General features: G+C 37.6%; 5 non-coding genes across 5 annotated transcripts; all 5 read left to right on the top strand.

The window, feature by feature from the left end:
• Positions 1-2957: 2957 nt before the first annotated feature.
• Positions 2958-3030, top strand: TRNAF-GAA (transfer RNA phenylalanine (anticodon GAA)). The gene has a single exon. It is a non-coding gene; the product is annotated as a tRNA-Phe (tRNA).
• A 4579-nt stretch (positions 3031-7609) lies between these two features.
• TRNAF-GAA (transfer RNA phenylalanine (anticodon GAA)) lies at positions 7610-7682 on the top strand. The gene has a single exon. It is a non-coding gene; the product is annotated as a tRNA-Phe (tRNA).
• Positions 7683-8776: 1094 nt separating this feature from the next.
• TRNAF-GAA (transfer RNA phenylalanine (anticodon GAA)) lies at positions 8777-8849 on the top strand. Its single transcript has one exon. It is a non-coding gene; the product is annotated as a tRNA-Phe (tRNA).
• A 10951-nt stretch (positions 8850-19800) lies between these two features.
• Positions 19801-19873, top strand: TRNAF-GAA (transfer RNA phenylalanine (anticodon GAA)). Its single transcript has one exon. It is a non-coding gene; the product is annotated as a tRNA-Phe (tRNA).
• A 1096-nt stretch (positions 19874-20969) lies between these two features.
• On the top strand, positions 20970-21042 carry TRNAF-GAA (transfer RNA phenylalanine (anticodon GAA)). Its single transcript has one exon. It is a non-coding gene; the product is annotated as a tRNA-Phe (tRNA).
• Positions 21043-22237: the final 1195 nt, after the last annotated feature.

Here is a 22237-nt window from a genome sequence, read left to right as displayed (position 1 = left end):
ATTGTTCAAAAAAAGAGGCTGAATACTATAGCTGCTGGCAGGCCGAAATAGCTCAGTTGGGAGAGTGTTAGACTGAAGATTTAAAGGTCCCTGGTTCGATCCCGGGTTTCGGCACATTTTGAACTTCTGCTTTGCATGCCACAAAGACTATTTTGAGTCAACTCATATTGACTTTGTTTATAATGATCAAAACCTTTTATCAAGATAATCGACAAAACAATTAATTCAACATATTATTTACTTTCTGTCTTTCTTTCAAACTTGCTTCCACCTCTCTTGTATTCAACTTTGCCTCCTTTATTTCCCAATTCTTCCTTTAATTGAAAGTAAAGCTTTGCCTGCATCAGCCTCCAGTTCCCCTTATACAAAACTGTTAGTAGTCAGATGACCTAGCTTGCCGACCCTCGCCATATAGGTCTGTGTTTCTGAGTATAAGTCCATTCATAGTTTACAAACATCATCTAACTAACTTGGCTCCTAAAAAGGAAATTCACCCATCAGACCAATTTAGCTACTGAATAATACTGGACAATTTAACACATAACTGCACATGCAGATAGAGTGACCAGGTTCTGCATTTATCTTTAACAATTATAAAAAATACAACAGAAAGCCAAAATTGCCAGCTGGATGAAATAGCTCAGTTGGGAGAGCAGTAGACTGAAGATCTAAAGGTCCCTGGTTCAATCCCGGGTTTAGGCACATTTTGAACTTCTGCTTTGCATGCCACAAATGCTATTTGGAGTCAACTCATATTGACGTTGTTTATAATGATCAAAACCTTTTATCAAGCTGATCGATAAGACAACCATTTCAACATATTTTTTACATTCTGTCTTTCTGTCAAACTTGCTTCCACCTCTCTTGTATTCAACTTTACCTGCTTTATTTGCCAATTCTTCCTTTAATTGAAAGTAAAGCTTTGCCTGCATCAGCCTCGAGTTCCCCTTATACAAAACTGTTAGTAGTCAGATGACCTAGTTTGCCTACCCTCGCCATATAGGTCTGTGTGTCTGAGTATAAGTCCATTCATAGTTTACAAACATCTTCTAACTAACTTGGCTCCTAAAAAGGAAATTCACCCATCAGACCAATTTAGCTGCTGAATAATATTGGACAATTTAACACATAACTGCACATGCAGATAGAATGACCAGGGTCTGCATTTATCTTTAACAATTATCAAAAATACAACAGAAAGCCAAAATGGCCAGCTGGATGAAATAGCTCAGTCGGGAGAGTGTTAGATTGAAAATCTAAAAGTCCCTTGTTCAATGCTGGGTTTCGGAAAAGTCTGAGAGGTTTCTTGCTTCTCACAAAGTATTTCTTGGTATCAGCTCAAGTTTGTCTTTCTTTATTTATCAAAATATTTGATCAACTGATCGACAACATGATCAATTCAACATAGAATTGTCTTTCTGTCCTCCTACTAAATTTGCTTCCACCTCTCTTGCATTCAGCTTCGACTACAAATGTTTCCTATTTTATGCTTTTTTGTAAAGTAAACTCTTGTCTGCATCAGCTTCCACTTCTCCTTGAACACAGATTTCAGTATTCAGATGACATAGCTTACCTACTCAGGCCAAATACCTCTGTGTAATATGGTGCTAGTCCATTCAGAGTAAAAAAAAAAGCTACCTAACCTGGATCCGAAAAATGCTATTTACCTATTGCACCCGTTAACTGATGAATGATACAGGACATCTTAAAACATAGCTCTAGCATGAGGATGAGCATCTATTTTCTTGGGAAGTTTAAAAGAAAGGATGAAGACCCAAACTACCAGCAGGCTGAAATAGCTCAGTTGGGAGAGCGTTAGAGTGAAGATCTAAAGGTCCCTGGTTCAATCCCGGGTTTCGGCACAATTTCAACTTCTGCTTTTCATGTCACAAAAGCTGTTTGGAGTTAAATCAAAGCTCTTCTTTATCAAAACCTTTCATCAATCTGATCAACAACACAATCAATTTAACATATTATTTACTTTCTGTCTTCCTTTCAAACTTGCTTCCACCTCTCTTGTATTCAACTATGCCTCATTTATTTGCAACTTCTTGCTTTATTTTAAAGTAAAGCTTTGCCTGCATCAGCCTCCAATTCCCCTTATACAAAACTGTCAGTAGTCAGATGACATAGCTTGTACACCCTGGCCATATAGGTCTGTGTTTCAGAGTATAAGTCAATTCAGAGTTTAGAAAAAAAATTCTACCTACCTTGTCCCCTAAAAAGGATATTCACACATCAGACCAATTTACCTGCTGAATGATACTGGACACTTTAACACATAACTATAAACGAAAATAGAATGACCAGGTTCTGTATGTATCGTCTACAATTATTAATAATACATCAGGAGGCCACAGGGACTTGTTGGCTGAAATATCTCAGTTGGGAGATCGTTAGACTGAAGAGCTTAAGGTACCTGATTCAATCCTGACTTTCAGCACAGTGCGAGGGGATCCTACATTCTTGCAAAATATTTCTTGAAATCAGCTCTGGTTTTTTTTACTTTATTTCTCAAAATATTTTATCAACTGATCAACAACATGATAACTTCAACAAAAAGTTGTCTTTCTGTCCTCCTTCTAAACTTGCTTCCACCTCTCTTGCCATCAGCTTTGATGACGAATTTATCCCATTTCATACTTTTTTCAAAGTAAACTATTGTCTGCATCAGCTTTCACTTCTCCTTGAACAAAGTTGTCAGTATTGAGATGACATAGCTTACCTACTCAGGCGACATACGTCTGTGTAAAACAGTGCTGGTCCACTCAGAGTTTTAAAAGAAAAACGACCTAACATTTATCCCAAAAACGCTACTCACCCATTTCACCAGTTAGCTGCTGAACAATGCAGGACACATTAAAACACAGCTCTAACCTCAGATTGAAAATCCAGGTTCTGCATCTCTGTTCTGGGATTGTTCAAAAAAAGAGGCTGAATACTATAGCTGCTGGCAGGCCGAAATAGCTCAGTTGGGAGAGTGTTAGACTGAAGATCTAAAGGTCCCTGGTTCGATCCCGGGTTTCGGCACATTTTGAACTTCTGCTTTGCATGCCACAAAGACTATTTTGAGTCAACTCATATTGACTTTGTTTATAATGATCAAAACCTTTTATCAAGATAATCGACAACACAATTAATTCAACATATTATTTACTTTCTGTCTTTCTTTCAAACTTGCTTCCACCTCTCTTGTATTCAACTTTGCCTCCTTTATTTCCCAATTCTTCCTTTAATTGAAAGTAAAGCTTTGCCTGCATCAGCCTCCAGTTCCCCTTATACAAAACTGTTAGTAGTCAGATGACCTAGCTTGCCGACCCTCGCCATATAGGTCTGTGTTTCTGAGTATAAGTCCATTCATAGTTTACAAACATCATCTAACTAACTTGGCTCCTAAAAAGGAAATTCACCCATCAGACCAATTTAGCTACTGAATAATACTGGACAATTTAACACATAACTGCACATGCAGATAGAGTGACCAGGTTCTGCATTTATCTTTAACAATTATAAAAAATACAACAGAAAGCCAAAATTGCCAGCTGGATGAAATAGCTCAGTTGGGAGAGCAGTAGACTGAAGATCTAAAGGTCCCTGGTTCAATCCCGGGTTTAGGCACATTTTGAACTTCTGCTTTGCATGCCACAAATGCTATTTGGAGTCAACTCATATTGACGTTGTTTATAATGATCAAAACCTTTTATCAAGCTGATCGATAAGACAACCATTTCAACATATTTTTTACATTCTGTCTTTCTGTCAAACTTGCTTCCACCTCTCTTGTATTCAACTTTACCTGCTTTATTTGCCAATTCTTCCTTTAATTGAAAGTAAAGCTTTGCCTGCATCAGCCTCGAGTTCCCCTTATACAAAACTGTTAGTAGTCAGATGACCTAGTTTGCCTACCCTCGCCATATAGGTCTGTGTGTCTGAGTATAAGTCCATTCATAGTTTACAAACATCTTCTAACTAACTTGGCTCCTAAAAAGGAAATTCACCCATCAGACCAATTTAGATGCTGAATAATATTGGACAATTTAACACATAACTGCACATGCAGATAGAATGACCAGGGTCTGCATTTATCTTTAACAATTATCAAAAATACAACAGAAAGCCAAAATGGCCAGCTGGATGAAATAGCTCAGTCGGGAGAGTGTTAGATTGAAAATCTAAAAGTCCCTTGTTCAATGCTGGGTTTCGGAAAAGTCTGAGAGGTTTCTTGCTTCTCACAAAGTATTTCTTGGTATCAGCTCAAGTTTTTCTTTCTTTATTTATCAAAATATTTGATCAACTGATCGACAACATGATCAATTCAACATAGAATTGTCTTTCTGTCCTCCTACTAAATTTGCTTCCACCTCTCTTGCATTCAGCTTCGACTACAAATGTTTCCTATTTTATGCTTTTTTGTAAAGTAAACTCTTGTCTGCATCAGCTTCCACTTCTCCTTGAACACAGATTTCAGTATTCAGATGACATAGCTTACCTACTCAGGCCAAATACCTCTGTGTAATATGGTGCTAGTCCATTCAGAGTAAAAAAAAAAGCTACCTAACCTGGATCCGAAAAATGCTATTTACCTATTGCACCCGTTAACTGATGAATGATACAGGACATCTTAAAACATAGCTCTAGCATGAGGATGAGCATCTATTTTCTTGGGAAGTTTAAAAGAAAGGATGAAGACCCAAACTACCAGCAGGCTGAAATAGCTCAGTTGGGAGAGCGTTAGAGTGAAGATCTAAAGGTCCCTGGTTCAATCCCGGGTTTCGGCACAATTTCAACTTCTGCTTTTCATGTCACAAAAGCTGTTTGGAGTTAAATCAAAGCTCTTCTTTATCAAAACCTTTCATCAATCTGATCAACAACACAATCAATTCAACATATTATTTACTTTCTGTCTTCCTTTCAAACTTTCTTCCACCTCTCTTGTATTCAACTATGCCTCATTTATTTGCAACTTCTTGCTTTATTTTAAAGTAAAGCTTTGCCTGCATCAGCCTCCAATTCCCCTTATACAAAACTGTCAGTAGTCAGATGACATAGCGTGTACACCCTGGCCATATAGGTCTGTGTTTCAGAGTATAAGTCAATTCAGAGTTTAGAAAAAAAATTCTACCTACCTTGTCCCCTAAAAAGGATATTCACACATCAGACCAAGTTACCTGCTGAATGATACTGGACACTTTAACACATAACTATAAACGAAAATAGAATGACCAGGTTCTGTATGTATCGTCTACAATTATTAATAATACATCAGGAGGCCACAGGGACTTGTTGGCTGAAATATCTCAGTTGGGAGATCGTTAGACTGAAGAGCTTAAGGTACCTGATTCAATCCTGACTTTCAGCACAGTGCGAGGGGATCCTACATTCTTGCAAAATATTTCTTGAAATCAGCTCTGTTTTTTTCTACTTTATTTCTCAAAATATTTTATCAACTGATCAACAACATGATAACTTCAACAAAAAGTTGTCTTTCTGTCCTCCTTCTAAACTTGCTTCCACCTCTCTTGCCATCAGCTTTGATGACGAATTTATCCCATTTCATACTTTTTTCAAAGTAAACTCTTGTCTGCATCAGCTTTCACTTCTCCTTGAACAAAGTTGTCAGTATTGAGATGACATAGCTTACCTACTCAGGCGACATACGTCTGTGTAATACAGTGCTGGTCCACTCAGAGTTTTAAAAGAAAAACGACCTAACATTTTTCCCAAAAACGCTACTCACCCATTTCACCAGTTAGCTGCTGAACAATGCAGGACACATTAAAACACAGCTCTAACCTCAGATTGAAAATCCAGGTTCTGCATCTCTGTTCTGGGATTGTTCAAAAAAAGAGGCTGAATACTATAGCTGCTGGCAGGCCGAAATAGCTCAGTTGGGAGAGCGTTAGACTGAAGATCTAAAGATCCCGGGTTTCGGCACATTTTGAACTTCTGCTTTGCATGCCACAAAGACTATTTTGAGTCAACTCATATTGACTTTGTTTATAATGATCAAAACCTTTTATCAAGATAATCGACAATACAATTAATTCAACATATTATTTACTTTCTGTCTTTCTTTCAAACTTGCTTCCACCTCTCTTGTATTCAACTTTGCCTCCTTTATTTCCCAATTCTTCCTTTAATTGAAAGTAAAGCTTTGCCTGCATCAGCCTCGAGTTCCCCTTATACAAAACTGTTAGTAGTCAGATGACCTAGCTTGCCGACCCTCGCCATATAGGTCTGTGTTTCTGAGTATAAGTCCATTCATAGTTTACAAACATCATCTAACTAACTTGGCTCCTAAAAAGGAAATTCACCCATCAGACCAATTTAGCTACTGAATAATACTGGACAATTTAACACATAACTGCACATGCAGATAGAGTGACCAGGTTCTGCATTTATCTTTAACAATTATAAAAAATACAACAGAAAGCCAAAATTGCCAGCTGGATGAAATAGCTCAGTTGGGAGAGCAGTAGACTGAAGATCTAAAGGTCCCTGGTTCAATCCCGGGTTTAGGCACATTTTGAACTTCTGCTTTGCATGCCACAAATGCTATTTGGAGTCAACTCATATAGACGTTGTTTATAATGATCAAAACCTTTTATCAAGCTGATCGAAAAGACAACCATTTCAACATATTTTTTACATTCTGTCTTTCTGTCAAACTTGCTTCCACCTCTCTTGTATTCAACTTTACCTGCTTTATTTGCCAATTCTTCCTTTAATTGAAAGTAAAGCTTTGCCTGCATCAGCCTCGAGTTCCCCTTATACAAAACTGTTAGTGGTCAGATGACCTAGTTTGCCTACCCTCGCCACATAGGTCTGTGTGTCTGAGTATAAGTCCATTCATAGTTTACAAACATCTTCTAACTAACTTGGCTCCTAAAAAGGAAATTCACCCATCAGACCAATTTAGCTGCTGAATAACATTGGACAATTTAACACATAACTGCACATGCAGATAGAATGACCAGGGTCTGCATTTATCTTTAACAATTATCAAAAATACAACAGAAAGCCAAAATGGCCAGCTGGATGAAATAGCTCAGTTGGGAGAGTGTTAGATTGAAAATCTAAAAGTCCCTTGTTCAATGCTGGGTTTCGGAAAAGTCTGAGAGGTTTCTTGCTTCTCACAAAATATTTCTTGGTATCAGCTCAAGTTTTTCTTTCTTTATTTATCAAAATATTTGATCAACTGATCGACAACATGATCAATTCAACATAGAATTGTCTTTCTGTCCTCCTTCTAAATTTGCTTCCACCTCTCTTGCATTCAGCTTCGACTACAAATGTTTCCTATTTCATGCTTTTTTGTAAAGTAAACTCTTGTCTGCATCAGCTTCCACTTCTCCTTGAACACAGATTTCAGTATTCAGATGACATAGCTTACCGACTCAGGCCAAATACCTCTGTGTAATATGGTGCTAGTCCATTCAGAGTAAAAAAAAAAGCTACCTAACCTGGATCCGAAAAATGCTATTTACCTATTGCACCCGTTAACTGATGAATGATACAGGACATCTTAAAACATAGCTCTAGCATGAGGTTGAGCATCTATTTTCTTGGGAAGTTTAAAAGAAAGGATGAAGACCCAAACTACCAGCAGGCCGAAATAGCTCAGTTGGGAGAGCGTTAGACTGAAGATCTAAAGGTCCCTGGTTCAATCCCGGGTTTCGGCACAATTTCAACTTCTGCTTTTCATGTCACAAAAGCTGTTTGGAGTTAAATCAACGCTCTTCTTTATCAAAACCTTTTATCAATCTGATCAACAACACAATCAATTCAACATATTATTTACTTTCTGTCTTCTTTTCAAACTTGCTTCCACCTCTCTTGTATTCAACTATGCCTCATTTATTTGAAACTTCTTGCTTTATTTTAAAGTAAAGCTTTGCCTGCATCAGCCTCCAATTCCCCTTATACAAAACTGTCAGTAGTCAGATGACATAGCTTGTACACCCTGGCCATATAGGTCTGTGTTTCAGAGTATAAGTCAATTCAGAGTTTAGAAAAAAAAATTCTACCTACATTGTCCCCTAAAAAGGATATTCACTCATCAGACCAAGTTACCTGCTGAATGATACTGGACACTTTAACACATAACTATAAACGAAAATAGAATGACCAGGTTCTGTATGTATCGTCTACAATTATTAATAATACATCAGGAGGCCACAGGGACTTGTTGGCTGAAATATCTCAGTTGGGAGATCGTTAGACTGAAGAGCTTAAGGTACCTGATTCAATCCTGACTTTCAGCACAGTGCGAGGGGATCCTACATTCTTGCAAAATATTTCTTGAAATCAGCTCTAGTTTTTTTCTTTATTTCTCAAAATATTTTATCAACTGATCAACAACATGATAACTTCAACAAAAAGTTGTCTTTCTGTCCTCCTTCTAAACTTGCTTCCACCTCTCTTGCCATCAGCTTTGATGACGAATTTATCCCATTTTATACTTTTTTCAAAGTAAACTCTTGTCTGCATCAGCTTTCACTTCTCCTTGAACAAAGTTGTCAGTATTGAGATGACATAGCTTACCTACTCAGGCGACATACGTCTGTGTAATACAGTGCTGGTCCACTGAGAGTTTTAAAAGAAAAACGACCTAACATTTATCCCAAAAACGCTACTCACCCATTTCACCAGTTAGCTGCTGAACAATGCAGGACACATTAAAACACAGCTCTAACCTCAGATTGAAAATCCAGGTTCTGCATCTCTGTTCTGGGATTGTTCAAAAAAAGAGGCTGAATACTATAGCTGCTGGCAGGCCGAAATAGCTCAGTTGGGAGAGTGTTAGACTGAAGATCTAAAGGTCCCTGGTTCGATCCCGGGTTTCGGCACATTTTGAACTTCTGCTTTGCATGCCACAAAGACTATTTTGAGTCAACTCATATTGACTTTGTTTAAAATGATCAAAACCTTTTATCAAGATAATCGACAATACAATTAATTCAACATATTATTTACTTTCTGTCTTTCTTTCAAACTTGCTTCCACCTCTCTTGTATTCAACTTTGCCTCCTTTATTTCCCAATTCTTCCTTTAATTGAAAGTAAAGCTTTGCCTGCATCAGCCTCCAGTTCCCCTTATACAAAACTGTTAGTAGTCAGATGACCTAGCTTGCCGACCCTCGCCATATAGGTCTGTGTTTCTGAGTATAAGTCCATTCATAGTTTACAAACATCATCTAACTAACTTGGCTCCTAAAAAGGAAATTCACCCATCAGACCAATTTAGCTACTGAATAATACTGGACAATTTAACACATAACTGCACATGCAGATAGAGTGACCAGGTTCTGCATTTATCTTTAACAATTATAAAAAATACAACAGAAAGCCAAAATTGCCAGCTGGATGAAATAGCTCAGTTGGGAGAACAGTAGACTGAAGATCTAAAGGTCCCTGGTTCAATCCCGGGTTTAGGCACATTTTGAACTTCTGCTTTGCATGCCACAAATGCTATTTGGAGTCAACTCATATTGACGTTGTTTATAATGATCAAAACCTTTTATCAAGCTGATCGAAAAGACAACCATTTCAACATATTTTTTACATTCTGTCTTTCTGTCAAACTTGCTTCCACCTCTCTTGTATTCAACTTTACCTGCTTTATTTCCCAATTCTTCCTTTAATTGAAAGTAAAGCTTTGCCTGCATCAGCCTCCAGTTCCCCTTATACAAAACTGTTAGTAGTCAGATGACCTAGCTTGCCGACCCTCGCCATATAGGTCTGTGTTTCTGAGTATAAGTCCATTCATAGTTTACAAACATCATCTAACTAACTTGGCTCCTAAAAAGGAAATTCACCCATCAGACCAATTTAGCTACTGAATAATACTGGACAATTTAACACATAACTGCACATGCAGATAGAGTGACCAGGTTCTGCATTTATCTTTAACAATTATAAAAAATACAACAGAAAGCCAAAAATGACAGCTGGATGAAATAGCTCAGTTGGGAGAGCAGTAGACTGAAGATCTAAAGGTCCCTGGTTCAATCCCGGGTTTAGGCACATTTTGAACTTCTGCTTTGCATGCCACAAATGCTATTTGGAGTCAACTCATATTGACGTTGTTTATAATGATCAAAACCTTTTATCAAGCTGATCGATAAGACAACCATTTCAACATATTTTTTACATTCTGTCTTTCTGTCAAACTTGCTTCCACCTCTCTTGTATTCAACTTTACCTGCTTTATTTGCCAATTCTTCCTTTAATTGAAAGTAAAGCTTTGCCTGCATCAGCCTCGAGTTCCCCTTATACAAAACTGTTAGTAGTCAGATGACCTAGTTTGCCTACCCTCGCCATATAGGTCTGTGTGTCTGAGTATAAGTCCATTCATAGTTTACAAACATCTTCTAACTAACTTGGCTCCTAAAAAGGAAATTCACCCATCAGACCAATTTAGCTGCTGAATAATATTGGACAATTTAACACATAACTGCACATGCAGATAGAATGACCAGGGTCTGCATTTATCTTTAACAATTATCAAAAATACAACAGAAAGCCAAAATGGCCAGCTGGATTAAATAGCTCAGTCGGGAGAGTGTTAGATTGAAAATCTAAAAGTCCCTTGTTCAATGCTGGGTTTCGGAAAAGTCTGAGAGGTTTCTTGCTTCTCACAAAGTATTTCTTGGTATCAGCTCAAGTTTTTCTTTCTTTATTTATCAAAATATTTGATCAACTGATCGACAACATGATCAATTCAACATAGAATTGTCTTTCTGTCCTCCTACTAAATTTGCTTCCACCTCTCTTGCATTCAGCTTCGACTACAAATGTTTCCTATTTTATGCTTTTTTGTAAAGTAAACTCTTGTCTGCATCAGCTTCCACTTCTCCTTGAACACAGATTTCAGTATTCAGATGACATAGCTTACCTACTCAGGCCAAATACCTCTGTGTAATATGGTGCTAGTCCATTCAGAGTAAAAAAAAAAGCTACCTAACCTGGATCCGAAAAATGCTATTTACCTATTGCACCCGTTAACTGATGAATGATACAGGACATCTTAAAACATAGCTCTAGCATGAGGATGAGCATCTATTTTCTTGGGAAGTTTAAAAGAAAGGATGAAGACCCAAGCTACCAGCAGGCTGAAATAGCTCAGTTGGGAGAGCGTTAGAGTGAAGATCTAAAGGTCCCTGGTTCAATCCCGGGTTTCGGCACGATTTCAACTTCTGCTTTTCATGTCACAAAAGCTGTTTGGAGTTAAATCAAAGCTCTTCTTTATCAAAACCTTTCATCAATCTGATCAACAACACAATCAATTCAACATAATATTTACTTTCTGTCTTCCTTTCAAACTTGCTTCCACCTCTCTTGTATTCAACTATGCCTCATTTATTTGCAACTTCTTGCTTTATTTTAAAGTAAAGCTTTGCCTGCATCAGCCTCCAATTCCCCTTATACAAAACTGTCAGTAGTCAGATGACATAGCTTGTACACCCTGGCCATATAGGTCTGTGTTTCAGAGTATAAGTCAATTCAGAGTTTAGAAAAAAAATTCTACCTACCTTGTCCCCTAAAAAGGATATTCACACATCAGACCAAGTTACCTGCTGAATGATACTGGACACTTTAACACATAACTATAAACGAAAATAGAATGACCAGGTTCTGTATGTATCGTCTACAATTATTAATAATACATCAGGAGGCCACAGGGACTTGTTGGCTGAAATATCTCAGTTGGGAGATCGTTAGACTGAAGAGCTTAAGGTACCTGATTCAATCCTGACTTTCAGCACAGTGCGAGGGGATCCTACATTCTTGCAAAATATTTCTTGAAATCAGCTCTGTTTTTTTCTACTTTATTTCTCAAAATATTTTATCAACTGATCAACAACATGATAACTTCAACAAAAAGTTGTCTTTCTGTCCTCCTTCTAAACTTGCTTCCACCTCTCTTGCCATCAGCTTTGATGACGAATTTATCCCATTTCATACTTTTTTCAAAGTAAACTCTTGTCTGCATCAGCTTTCACTTCTCCTTGAACAAAGTTGTCAGTATTGAGATGACATAGCTTACCTACTCAGGCGACATACGTCTGTGTAATACAGTGCTGGTCCACTCAGAGTTTTAAAAGAAAAACGACCTAACATTTATCCCAAAAACGCTACTCACCCATTTCACCAGTTAGCTGCTGAACAATGCAGGACACATTAAAACACAGCTCTAACCTCAGATTGAAAATCCAGGTTCTGCATCTCTGTTCTGGGATTGTTCAAAAAAAGAGGCTGAATACTATAGCTGCTGGCAGGCCGAAATAGCTCAGTTGGGAGAGCGTTAGACTGAAGATCTAAAGATCCCGGGTTTCGGCACATTTTGAACTTCTGCTTTGCATGCCACAAAGACTATTTTGAGTCAACTCATATTGACTTTGTTTATAATGATCAAAACCTTTTATCAAGATAATCGACAATACAATTAATTCAACATATTATTTACTTTCTGTCTTTCTTTCAAACTTGCTTTCACCTCTCTTGTATTCAACTTTGCCTCCTTTATTTCCCAATTCTTCCTTTAATTGAAAGTAAAGCTTTGCCTGCATCAGCCTCGAGTTCCCCTTATACAAAACTGTTAGTAGTCAGATGACCTAGCTTGCCGACCCTCGCCATATAGGTCTGTGTTTCTGAGTATAAGTCCATTCATAGTTTACAAACATCATCTAACTAACTTGGCTCCTAAAAAGGAAATTCACCCATCAGACCAATTTAGCTACTGAATAATACTGGACAATTTAACACATAACTGCACATGCAGATAGAGTGACCAGGTTCTGCATTTATCTTTAACAATTATAAAAAATAAAACAGAAAGCCAAAATTGCCAGCTGGATGAAATAGCTCAGTTGGGAGAGCAGTAGACTGAAGATCTAAAGGTCCCTGGTTCAATCCCGGGTTTAGGCACATTTTGAACTTCTGCTTTGCATGCCACAAATGCTATTTGGAGTCAACTCATATTGACGTTGTTTATAATGATCAAAACCTTTTATCAAGCTGATCGATAAGACAACCATTTCAACATATTTTTTACATTCTGTCTTTCTGTCAAACTTGCTTCCACCTCTCTTGTATTTAACTTTACCTGCTTTATTTGCCAATTCTTCCTTTAATTGAAAGTAAAGCTTTGCCTGCATCAGCCTCGAGTTCCCCTTATACAAAACTGTTAGTAGTCAGATGACCTAGTTTGCCTACCCTCGCCATATAGGTCTGTGTGTCTGAGTATAAGTCCATTCATAGTTTACAAACATCTTCTAACTAACTTGGCTCCTAAAAAGGAAATTCACCCATCAGACCAATTTAGCTGCTGAATAATATTGGACAATTTAACACATAACTGCACATGCAGATAGAATGACCAGGGTCTGCATTTATCTTTAACAATTATCAAAAATACAACAGAAAGCCAAAATGGCCAGCTGGATGAAATAGCTCAGTTGGGTGAGTGTTAGATTGAAAATCTAAAAGTCCCTTGTTCAATGCTGGGTTTCGGAAAAGTCTGAGAGGTTTCTTGCTTCTCACAAAATATTTCTTGGTATCAGCTCAAGTTTTTCTTTCTTTATTTATCAAAATATTTGATCAACTGATCGACAACATGATCAATTCAACATAGAATTGTCTTTCTGTCCTCCTTCTAAATTTGCTTCCACCTCTCTTGCATTTAGCTTAGACTACAAATGTTTCCTATTTCATGCTTTTTTGTAAAGTAAACTCTTGTCTGCATCAGCTTCCACTTCTCCTTGAACACAGATTTCAGTATTCAGATGACATAGCTTACCTACTCAGGCCAAATACCTCTGTGTAATATGGTGCTAGTCCATTCAGAGGAAAAAAAAGCTACCTAACCTGGATCCGAAAAATGCTATTTACCTATTGCACCCGTTAACTGATGAATGATACAGGACATCTTAAAACATAGCTCTAGCATGAGGTTGAGCATCTATTTTCTTGGGAAGTTTAAAAGAAAGGATGAAGACCCAAACTACCAGCAGGCCGAAATAGCTCAGTTGGGAGAGCGTTAGACTGAAGATCTAAAGGTCCCTGGTTCAATCCTGGGTTTTGGCACAATTTCAACTTCTGCTTTTCATGTCACAAAAGCTGTTTGGAGTTAAATCAACGCTCTTCTTTATCAAAACCTTTTATCAATCTGATCAACAACACAATCAATTCAACATATTATTTACTTTCTGTCTTCCTTTCAAAGTTGCTTCCACCTCTCTTGTATTCAACTATGCCTCATTTATTTGAAACTTCTTGCTTTATTTTAAAGTAAAGCTTTGCCTGCATCAGCCTCCAATTCCCCTTATACAAAACTGTCAGTAGTCAGATGACATAGCTTGTACTCCCTGGCCATATAGGTCTGTGTTTCAGAGTATAAGTCAATTCAGAGTTTAGAAAAAAAAATTCTACCTACATTGTCCCCTAAAAAGGATATTCACTCATCAGACCAAGTTACCTGCTGAATGATACTGGACACTTTAACACATAACTATAAACGAAAATAGAATGACCAGGTTCTGTATGTATCGTCTACAATTATTAATAATACATCAGGAGGCCACAGGGACTTGTTGGCTGAAATATCTCAGTTGGGAGATCGTTAGACTGAAGAGCTTAAGGTACCTGATTCAATCCTGACTTTCAGCACAGTGCGAGGGGATCCTACATTCTTGCAAAATATTTCTTGAAATCAGCTCTAGTTTTTTTTTCTTTATTTCTCAAAATATTTTATCAACTGATCAACAACATGATAACTTCAACAAAAAGTTGTCTTTCTGTCCTCCTTCTAAACTTGCTTCCACCTCTCTTGCCATCAGCTTTGATGACGAATTTATCCCATTTTATACTTTTTTCAAAGTAAACTCTTGTCTGCATCAGCTTTCACTTCTCCTTGAACAAAGTTGTCAGTATTGAGATGACATAGCTTACCTACTCAGGCGACATACGTCTGTGTAATACAGTGCTGGTCCACTTAGAGTTTTAAAAGAAAAACGACCTAACATTTATCCCAAAAACGCTACTCACCCATTTCACCAGTTAGCTGCTGAACAATGCAGGACACATTAAAACACAGCTCTAACCTCAGATTGAAAATCCAGGTTCTGCATCTCTGTTCTGGGATTGTTCAAAAAAAGAGGCTGAATACTATAGCTGCTGGCAGGCCGAAATAGCTCAGTTGGGAGAGTGTTAGACTGAAGATTTAAAGGTCCCTGGTTCGATCCCGGGTTTCGGCACATTTTGAACTTCTGCTTTGCATGCCACAAAGACTATTTTGAGTCAACTCATATTGACTTTGTTTATAATGATCAAAACCTTTTATCAAGATAATCGACAAAACAATTAATTCAACATATTATTTACTTTCTGTCTTTCTTTCAAACTTGCTTCCACCTCTCTTGTATTCAACTTTGCCTCCTTTATTTCCCAATTCTTCCTTTAATTGAAAGTAAAGCTTTGCCTGCATCAGCCTCGAGTTCCCCTTATACAAAACTGTTAGTAGTCAGATGACCTAGCTTGCCGACCCTCGCCATATAGGTCTGTGTTTCTGAGTATAAGTCCATTCATAGTTTACAAACATCATCTAACTAACTTGGCTCCTAAAAAGGAAATTCACCCATCAGACCAATTTAGCTACTGAATAATACTGGACAATTTAACACATAACTGCACATGCAGATAGAGTGACCAGGTTCTGCATTTATCTTTAACAATTATAAAAAATACAACAGAAAGCCAAAATTGCCAGCTGGATGAAATAGCTCAGTTGGGAGAGCAGTAGACTGAAGATCTAAAGGTCCCTGGTTCAATCCCGGGTTTAGGCACATTTTGAACTTCTGCTTTGCATGCCACAAATGCTATTTGGAGTCAACTTATATTGACGTTGTTTATAATGATCAAAACCTTTTATCAAGCTGATCGATAAGACAACCATTTCAACATATTTTTTACATTCTGTCTTTCTGTCAAACTTGCTTCCACCTCTCTTGTATTCAACTTTACCTGCTTTATTTGCCAATTCTTCCTTTAATTGAAAGTAAAGCTTTGCCTGCATCAGCCTCGAGTTCCCCTTATACAAAACTGTTAGTAGTCAGATGACCTAGTTTGCCTACCCTCGCCATATAGGTCTGTGTGTCTGAGTATAAGTCCATTCATAGTTTACAAACATCTTCTAACTAACTTGGCTCCTAAAAAGGAAATTCACCCATCAGACCAATTTAGCTGCTGAATAATATTGGACAATTTAACACATAACTGCACATGCAGATAGAATGACCAGGGTCTGCATTTATCTTTAACAATTATCAAAAATACAACAGAAAGCCAAAATGGCCAGCTGGATTAAATAGCTCAGTCGGGAGAGTGTTAGATTGAAAATCTAAAAGTCCCTTGTTCAATGCTGGGTTTCGGAAAAGTCTGAGAGGTTTCTTGCTTCTCACAAAGTATTTCTTGGTATCAGCTCAAGTTTTTCTTTCTTTATTTATCAAAATATTTGATCAACTGATCGACAACATGATCAATTCAACATAGAATTGTCTTTCTGTCCTCCTACTAAATTTGCTTCCACCTCTCTTGCATTCAGCTTCGACTACAAATGTTTCCTATTTTATGCTTTTTTGTAAAGTAAACTCTTGTCTGCATCAGCTTCCACTTCTCCTTGAACACAGATTTCAGTATTCAGATGACATAGCTTACCTACTCAGGCCAAATACCTCTGTGTAATATGGTGCTAGTCCATTCAGAGTAAAAAAAAAAGCTACCTAACCTGGATCCGAAAAATGCTATTTACCTATTGCACCCGTTAACTGATGAATGATACAGGACATCTTAAAACATAGCTCTAGCATGAGGATGAGCATCTATTTTCTTGGGAAGTTTAAAAGAAAGGATGAAGACCCAAACTACCAGCAGGCTGAAATAGCTCAGTTGGGAGAGCGTTAGAGTGAAGATCTAAAGGTCCCTGGTTCAATCCCGGGTTTTGGCACAATTTCAACTTCTGCTTTTCATGTCACAAAAGCTGTTTGGAGTTAAATCAAAGCTCTTCTTTATCAAAACCTTTCATCAATCTGATCAACAACACAATCAATTCAACATATTATTTACTTTCTGTCTTCCTTTCAAACTTGCTTCCACCTCTCTTGTATTCAACTATGCCTCATTTATTTGCAACTTCTTGCTTTATTTTAAAGTAAAGCTTTGCCTGCATCAGCCTCCAATTCCCCTTATACAAAACTGTCAGTAGTCAGATGACATAGCGTGTACACCCTGGCCATATAGGTCTGTGTTTCAGAGTATAAGTCAATTCAGAGTTTAGAAAAAAAATTCTACCTACCTTGTCCCCTAAAAAGGATATTCACACATCAGACCAAGTTACCTGCTGAATGATACTGGACACTTTAAAACATAACTATAAACGAAAATAGAATGACCAGGTTCTGTATGTATCGTCTACAATTATTAATAATACATCAGGAGGCCACAGGGACTTGTTGGCTGAAATATCTCAGTTGGGAGATCGTTAGACTGAAGAGCTTAAGGTACCTGATTCAATCCTGACTTTCAGCACAGTGCGAGGGGATCCTACATTCTTGCAAAATATTTCTTGAAATCAGCTCTGTTTTTTTCTACTTTATTTCCCAAAATATTTTATCAACTGATCAACAACATGATAACTTCAACAAAAAGTTGTCTTTCTGTCCTCCTTCTAAACTTGCTTCCACCTCTCTTGCCATCAGCTTTGATGACGAATTTATCCCATTTCATACTTTTTTCAAAGTAAACTCTTGTCTGCATCAGCTTTCACTTCTCCTTGAACAAAGTTGTCAGTATTGAGATGACATAGCTTACCTACTCAGGCGACATACGTCTGTGTAATACAGTGCTGGTCCACTCAGAGTTTTAAAAGAAAAACGACCTAACATTTATCCCAAAAACGCTACTCACCCATTTCACCAGTTAGCTGCTGAACAATGCAGGACACATTAAAACACAGCTCTAACCTCAGATTGAAAATCCAGGTTCTGCATCTCTGTTCTGGGATTGTTCAAAAAAAGAGGCTGAATACTATAGCTGCTGGCAGGCCGAAATAGCTCAGTTGGGAGAGCGTTAGACTGAAGATCTAAAGATCCCGGGTTTCGGCACATTTTGAACTTCTGCTTTGCATGCCACAAAGACTATTTTGAGTCAACTCATATTGACTTTGTTTATAATGATCAAAACCTTTTATCAAGATAATCGACAATACAATTAATTCAACATATTATTTACTTTCTGTCTTTCTTTCAAACTTGCTTCCACCTCTCTTGTATTCAACTTTGCCTCCTTTATTTCCCAATTCTTCCTTTAATTGAAAGTAAAGCTTTGCCTGCATCAGCCTCGAGTTCCCCTTATACAAAACTGTTAGTAGTCAGATGACCTAGCTTGCCGACCCTCGCCATATAGGTCTGTGTTTCTGAGTATAAGTCCATTCATAGTTTACAAACATCATCTAACTAACTTGGCTCCTAAAAAGGAAATTCACCCATCAGACCAATTTAGCTACTGAATAATACTGGACAATTTAACACATAACTGCACATGCAGATAGAGTGACCAGGTTCTGCATTTATCTTTAACAATTATAAAAAATACAACAGAAAGCCAAAATTGCCAGCTGGATGAAATAGCTCAGTTGGGAGAGCAGTAGACTGAAGATCTAAAGGTCCCTGGTTCAATCCCGGGTTTAGGCACATTTTGAACTTCTGCTTTGCATGCCACAAATGCTATTTGGAGTCAACTCATATTGACGTTGTTTATAATGATCAAAACCTTTTATCAAGCTGATCGAAAAGACAACCATTTCAACATATTTTTTACATTCTGTCTTTCTGTCAAACTTGCTTCCACCTCTCTTGTATTCAACTTTACCTGCTTTATTTGCCAATTCTTCCTTTAATTGAAAGTAAAGCTTTGCCTGCATCAGCCTCGAGTTCCCCTTATACAAAACTGTTAGTAGTCAGATGACCTAGTTTGCCTACCCTCGCCACATAGGTCTGTGTGTCTGAGTATAAGTCCATTCATAGTTTACAAACATCTTCTAACTAACTTGGCTCCTAAAAAGGAAATTCACCCATCAGACCAATTTAGCTGCTGAATAACATTGGACAATTTAACACATAACTGCACATGCAGATAGAATAACCAGGGTAGAAAGCCAAAATGGCCAGCTGGATGAAATAGCTCAGTTGGGAGAGTGTTAGATTGAAAATCTAAAAGTCCCTTGTTCAATGCTGGGTTTCGGAAAAGTCTGAGAGGTTTCTTGCTTCTCACAAAATATTTCTTGGTATCAGCTCAAGTTTTTCTTTCTTTATTTATCAAAATATTTGATCAACTAATCGACAACATGATCAATTCAACATAGAATTGTCTTTCTCTCCTCCTTCTAAATTTGCTTCCACCTCTCTTGCATTCAGCTTCGACTACAAATGTTTCCTATTTCATGCTTTTTTGTAAAGTAAACTCTTGTCTGCATCAGCTTCCACTTCTCCTTGAACACAGATTTCAGTATTCAGATGACATAGCTTACCTACTCAGGCCAAATACCTCTGTGTAATATGGTGCTAGTCCATTCAGAGTAAAAAAAAAAGCTACCTAACCTGGATCCGAAAAATGCTATTTACCTATTGCACCCGTTAACTGATGAATGATACAGGACATCTTAAAACATAGCTCTAGCATGAGGTTGAGCATCTATTTTCTTGGGAAGTTTAAAAGAAAGGATGAAGACCCAAACTACCAGCAGGCCGAAATAGCTCAGTTGGGAGAGCGTTAGACTGAAGATCTAAAGGTCCCTGGTTCAATCCCGGGTTTCGGCACAATTTCAACTTCTGCTTTTCATGTCACAAAAGCTGTTTGGAGTTAAATCAACGCTCTTCTTTATCAAAACCTTTTATCAATCTGATCAACAACACAATCAATTCAACATATTATTTACTTTCTGTCTTCTTTTCAAACTTGCTTCCACCTCTCTTGTATTCAACTATGCCTCATTTATTTGAAACTTCTTGCTTTATTTTAAAGTAAAGCTTTGCCTGCATCAGCCTCCAATTCCCCTTATACAAAACTGTCAGTAGTCAGATGACATAGCTTGTACACCCTGGCCATATAGGTCTGTGTTTCAGAGTATAAGTCAATTCAGAGTTTAGAAAAAAAAATTCTACCTACATTGTCCCCTAAAAAGGATATTCACTCATCAGACCAAGTTACCTGCTGAATGATACTGGACACTTTAACACATAACTATAAACGAAAATAGAATGACCAGGTTCTGTATGTATCGTCTACAATTATTAATAATACATCAGGAGGCCACAGGGACTTGTTGGCTGAAATATCTCAGTTGGGAGATCGTTAGACTGAAGAGCTTAAGGTACCTGATTCAATCCTGACTTTCAGCACAGTGCGAGGGGATTCTACATTCTTGCAAAATATTTCTTGAAATCAGCTCTAGTTTTTTTCTTTATTTCTCAAAATATTTTATCAACTGATCAACAACATGATAACTTCAACAAAAAGTTGTCTTTCTGTCCTCCTTCTAAACTTGCTTCCACCTCTCTTGCCATCAGCTTTGATGACGAATTTATCCCATTTTATACTTTTTTCAAAGTAAACTCTTGTCTGCATCAGCTTTCACTTCTCCTTGAACAAAGTTGTCAGTATTGAGATGACATAGCTTACCTACTCAGGCGACATACGTCTGTGTAATACAGTGCTGGTCCACTGAGAGTTTTAAAAGAAAAACGACCTAACATTTATCCCAAAAACGCTACTCACCCATTTCACCAGTTAGCTGCTGAACAATGCAGGACACATTAAAACACAGCTCTAACCTCAGATTGAAAATCCAGGTTCTGCATCTCTGTTCTGGGATTGTTAAAAAAAAAAGAGGCTGAATACTATAGCTGCTGGCAAGCCGAAATAGCTCAGTTGGGAGAGCGTTAGACTGAAGATCTAAAGGTCCCTGGTTCGATCCCGGGTTTCGGCTTATTTTGAACTTCTGCTTTGCATGCCACAAAGACTATTTTGAGTCAACTCATATTGACTTTGTTTATAATGATCAAAACCTTTTATCAAGATAATCGACAATACAATTAATTCAACATATTATTTACTTTCTGTCTTTCTTTCAAACTTGCTTCCACCTCTCTTGTATTCAACTTTGCCTCCTTTATTTCCCAATTCTTCCTTTAATTGAAAGTAAAGCTTTGCCTGCATCAGCCTCCAGTTCCCCTTATACAAAACTGTTAGTAGTCAGATGACCTAGCTTGCTGACCCTCGCCATATAGGTCTGTGTTTCTGAGTATAAGTCCATTCATAGTTTACAAACATCATCTAACTAACTTGGCTCCTAAAAAGGAAATTCACCCATCAGACCAATTTAGCTACTGAATAATACTGGACAATTTAACACATAACTGCACATGCAGATAGAGTGACCAGGTTCTGCATTTTTCTTTAACAATTATAAAAAATACAACAGAAAGCCAAAATTGCCAGCTGGATGAATTAGCTCAGTTGGGAGAGCAGTAGACTGAAGATCTAAAGGTCCCTGGTTCAATCCCGGGTTTAGGCACATTTTGAACTTCTGCTTTGCATGCCACAAATGCTATTTGGAGTCAACTCATATTGACGTTGTTTATAATGATCAAAACCTTTTATCAAGCTGATCGATAAGACAACCATTTCAACATATTTTTTACATTCTGTCTTTCTGTCAAACTTGCTTCCACCTCTCTTGTATTCAACTTTACCTGCTTTATTTGCCAATTCTTCCTTTAATTGAAAGTAAAGCTTTGCCTGCATCAGCCTCGAGTTCCCCTTATACAAAACTGTTAGTAGTCAGATGACCTAGTTTGCCTACCCTCGCCATATAGGTCTGTGTGTCTGAGTATAAGTCCATTCATAGTTTACAAACATCTTCTAACTAACTTGGCTCCTAAAAAGGAAATTCACCCATCAGACCAATTTAGCTGCTGAATAATATTGGACAATTTAACACATAACTGCACATGCAGATAGAATGACCAGGGTCTGCATTTATCTTTAACAATTATCAAAAATACAACAGAAAGCCAAAATGGCCAGCTGGATGAAATAGCTCAGTCGGGAGAGTGTTAGATTGAAAATCTAAAAGTCCCTTGTTCAATGCTGGGTTTCGGAAAAGTCTGAGAGGTTTCTTG

The sequence above is a fragment of the Triturus cristatus genome, chromosome 8 (genome assembly GCF_964204655.1).
Source record: "Triturus cristatus chromosome 8, aTriCri1.1, whole genome shotgun sequence".
Lineage (NCBI taxonomy): Eukaryota > Metazoa > Chordata > Amphibia > Caudata > Salamandridae > Triturus > Triturus cristatus.
Note: the sequence above shows the minus strand (reverse complement) of the source record. Positions and strands in the feature narration are given on the sequence as shown.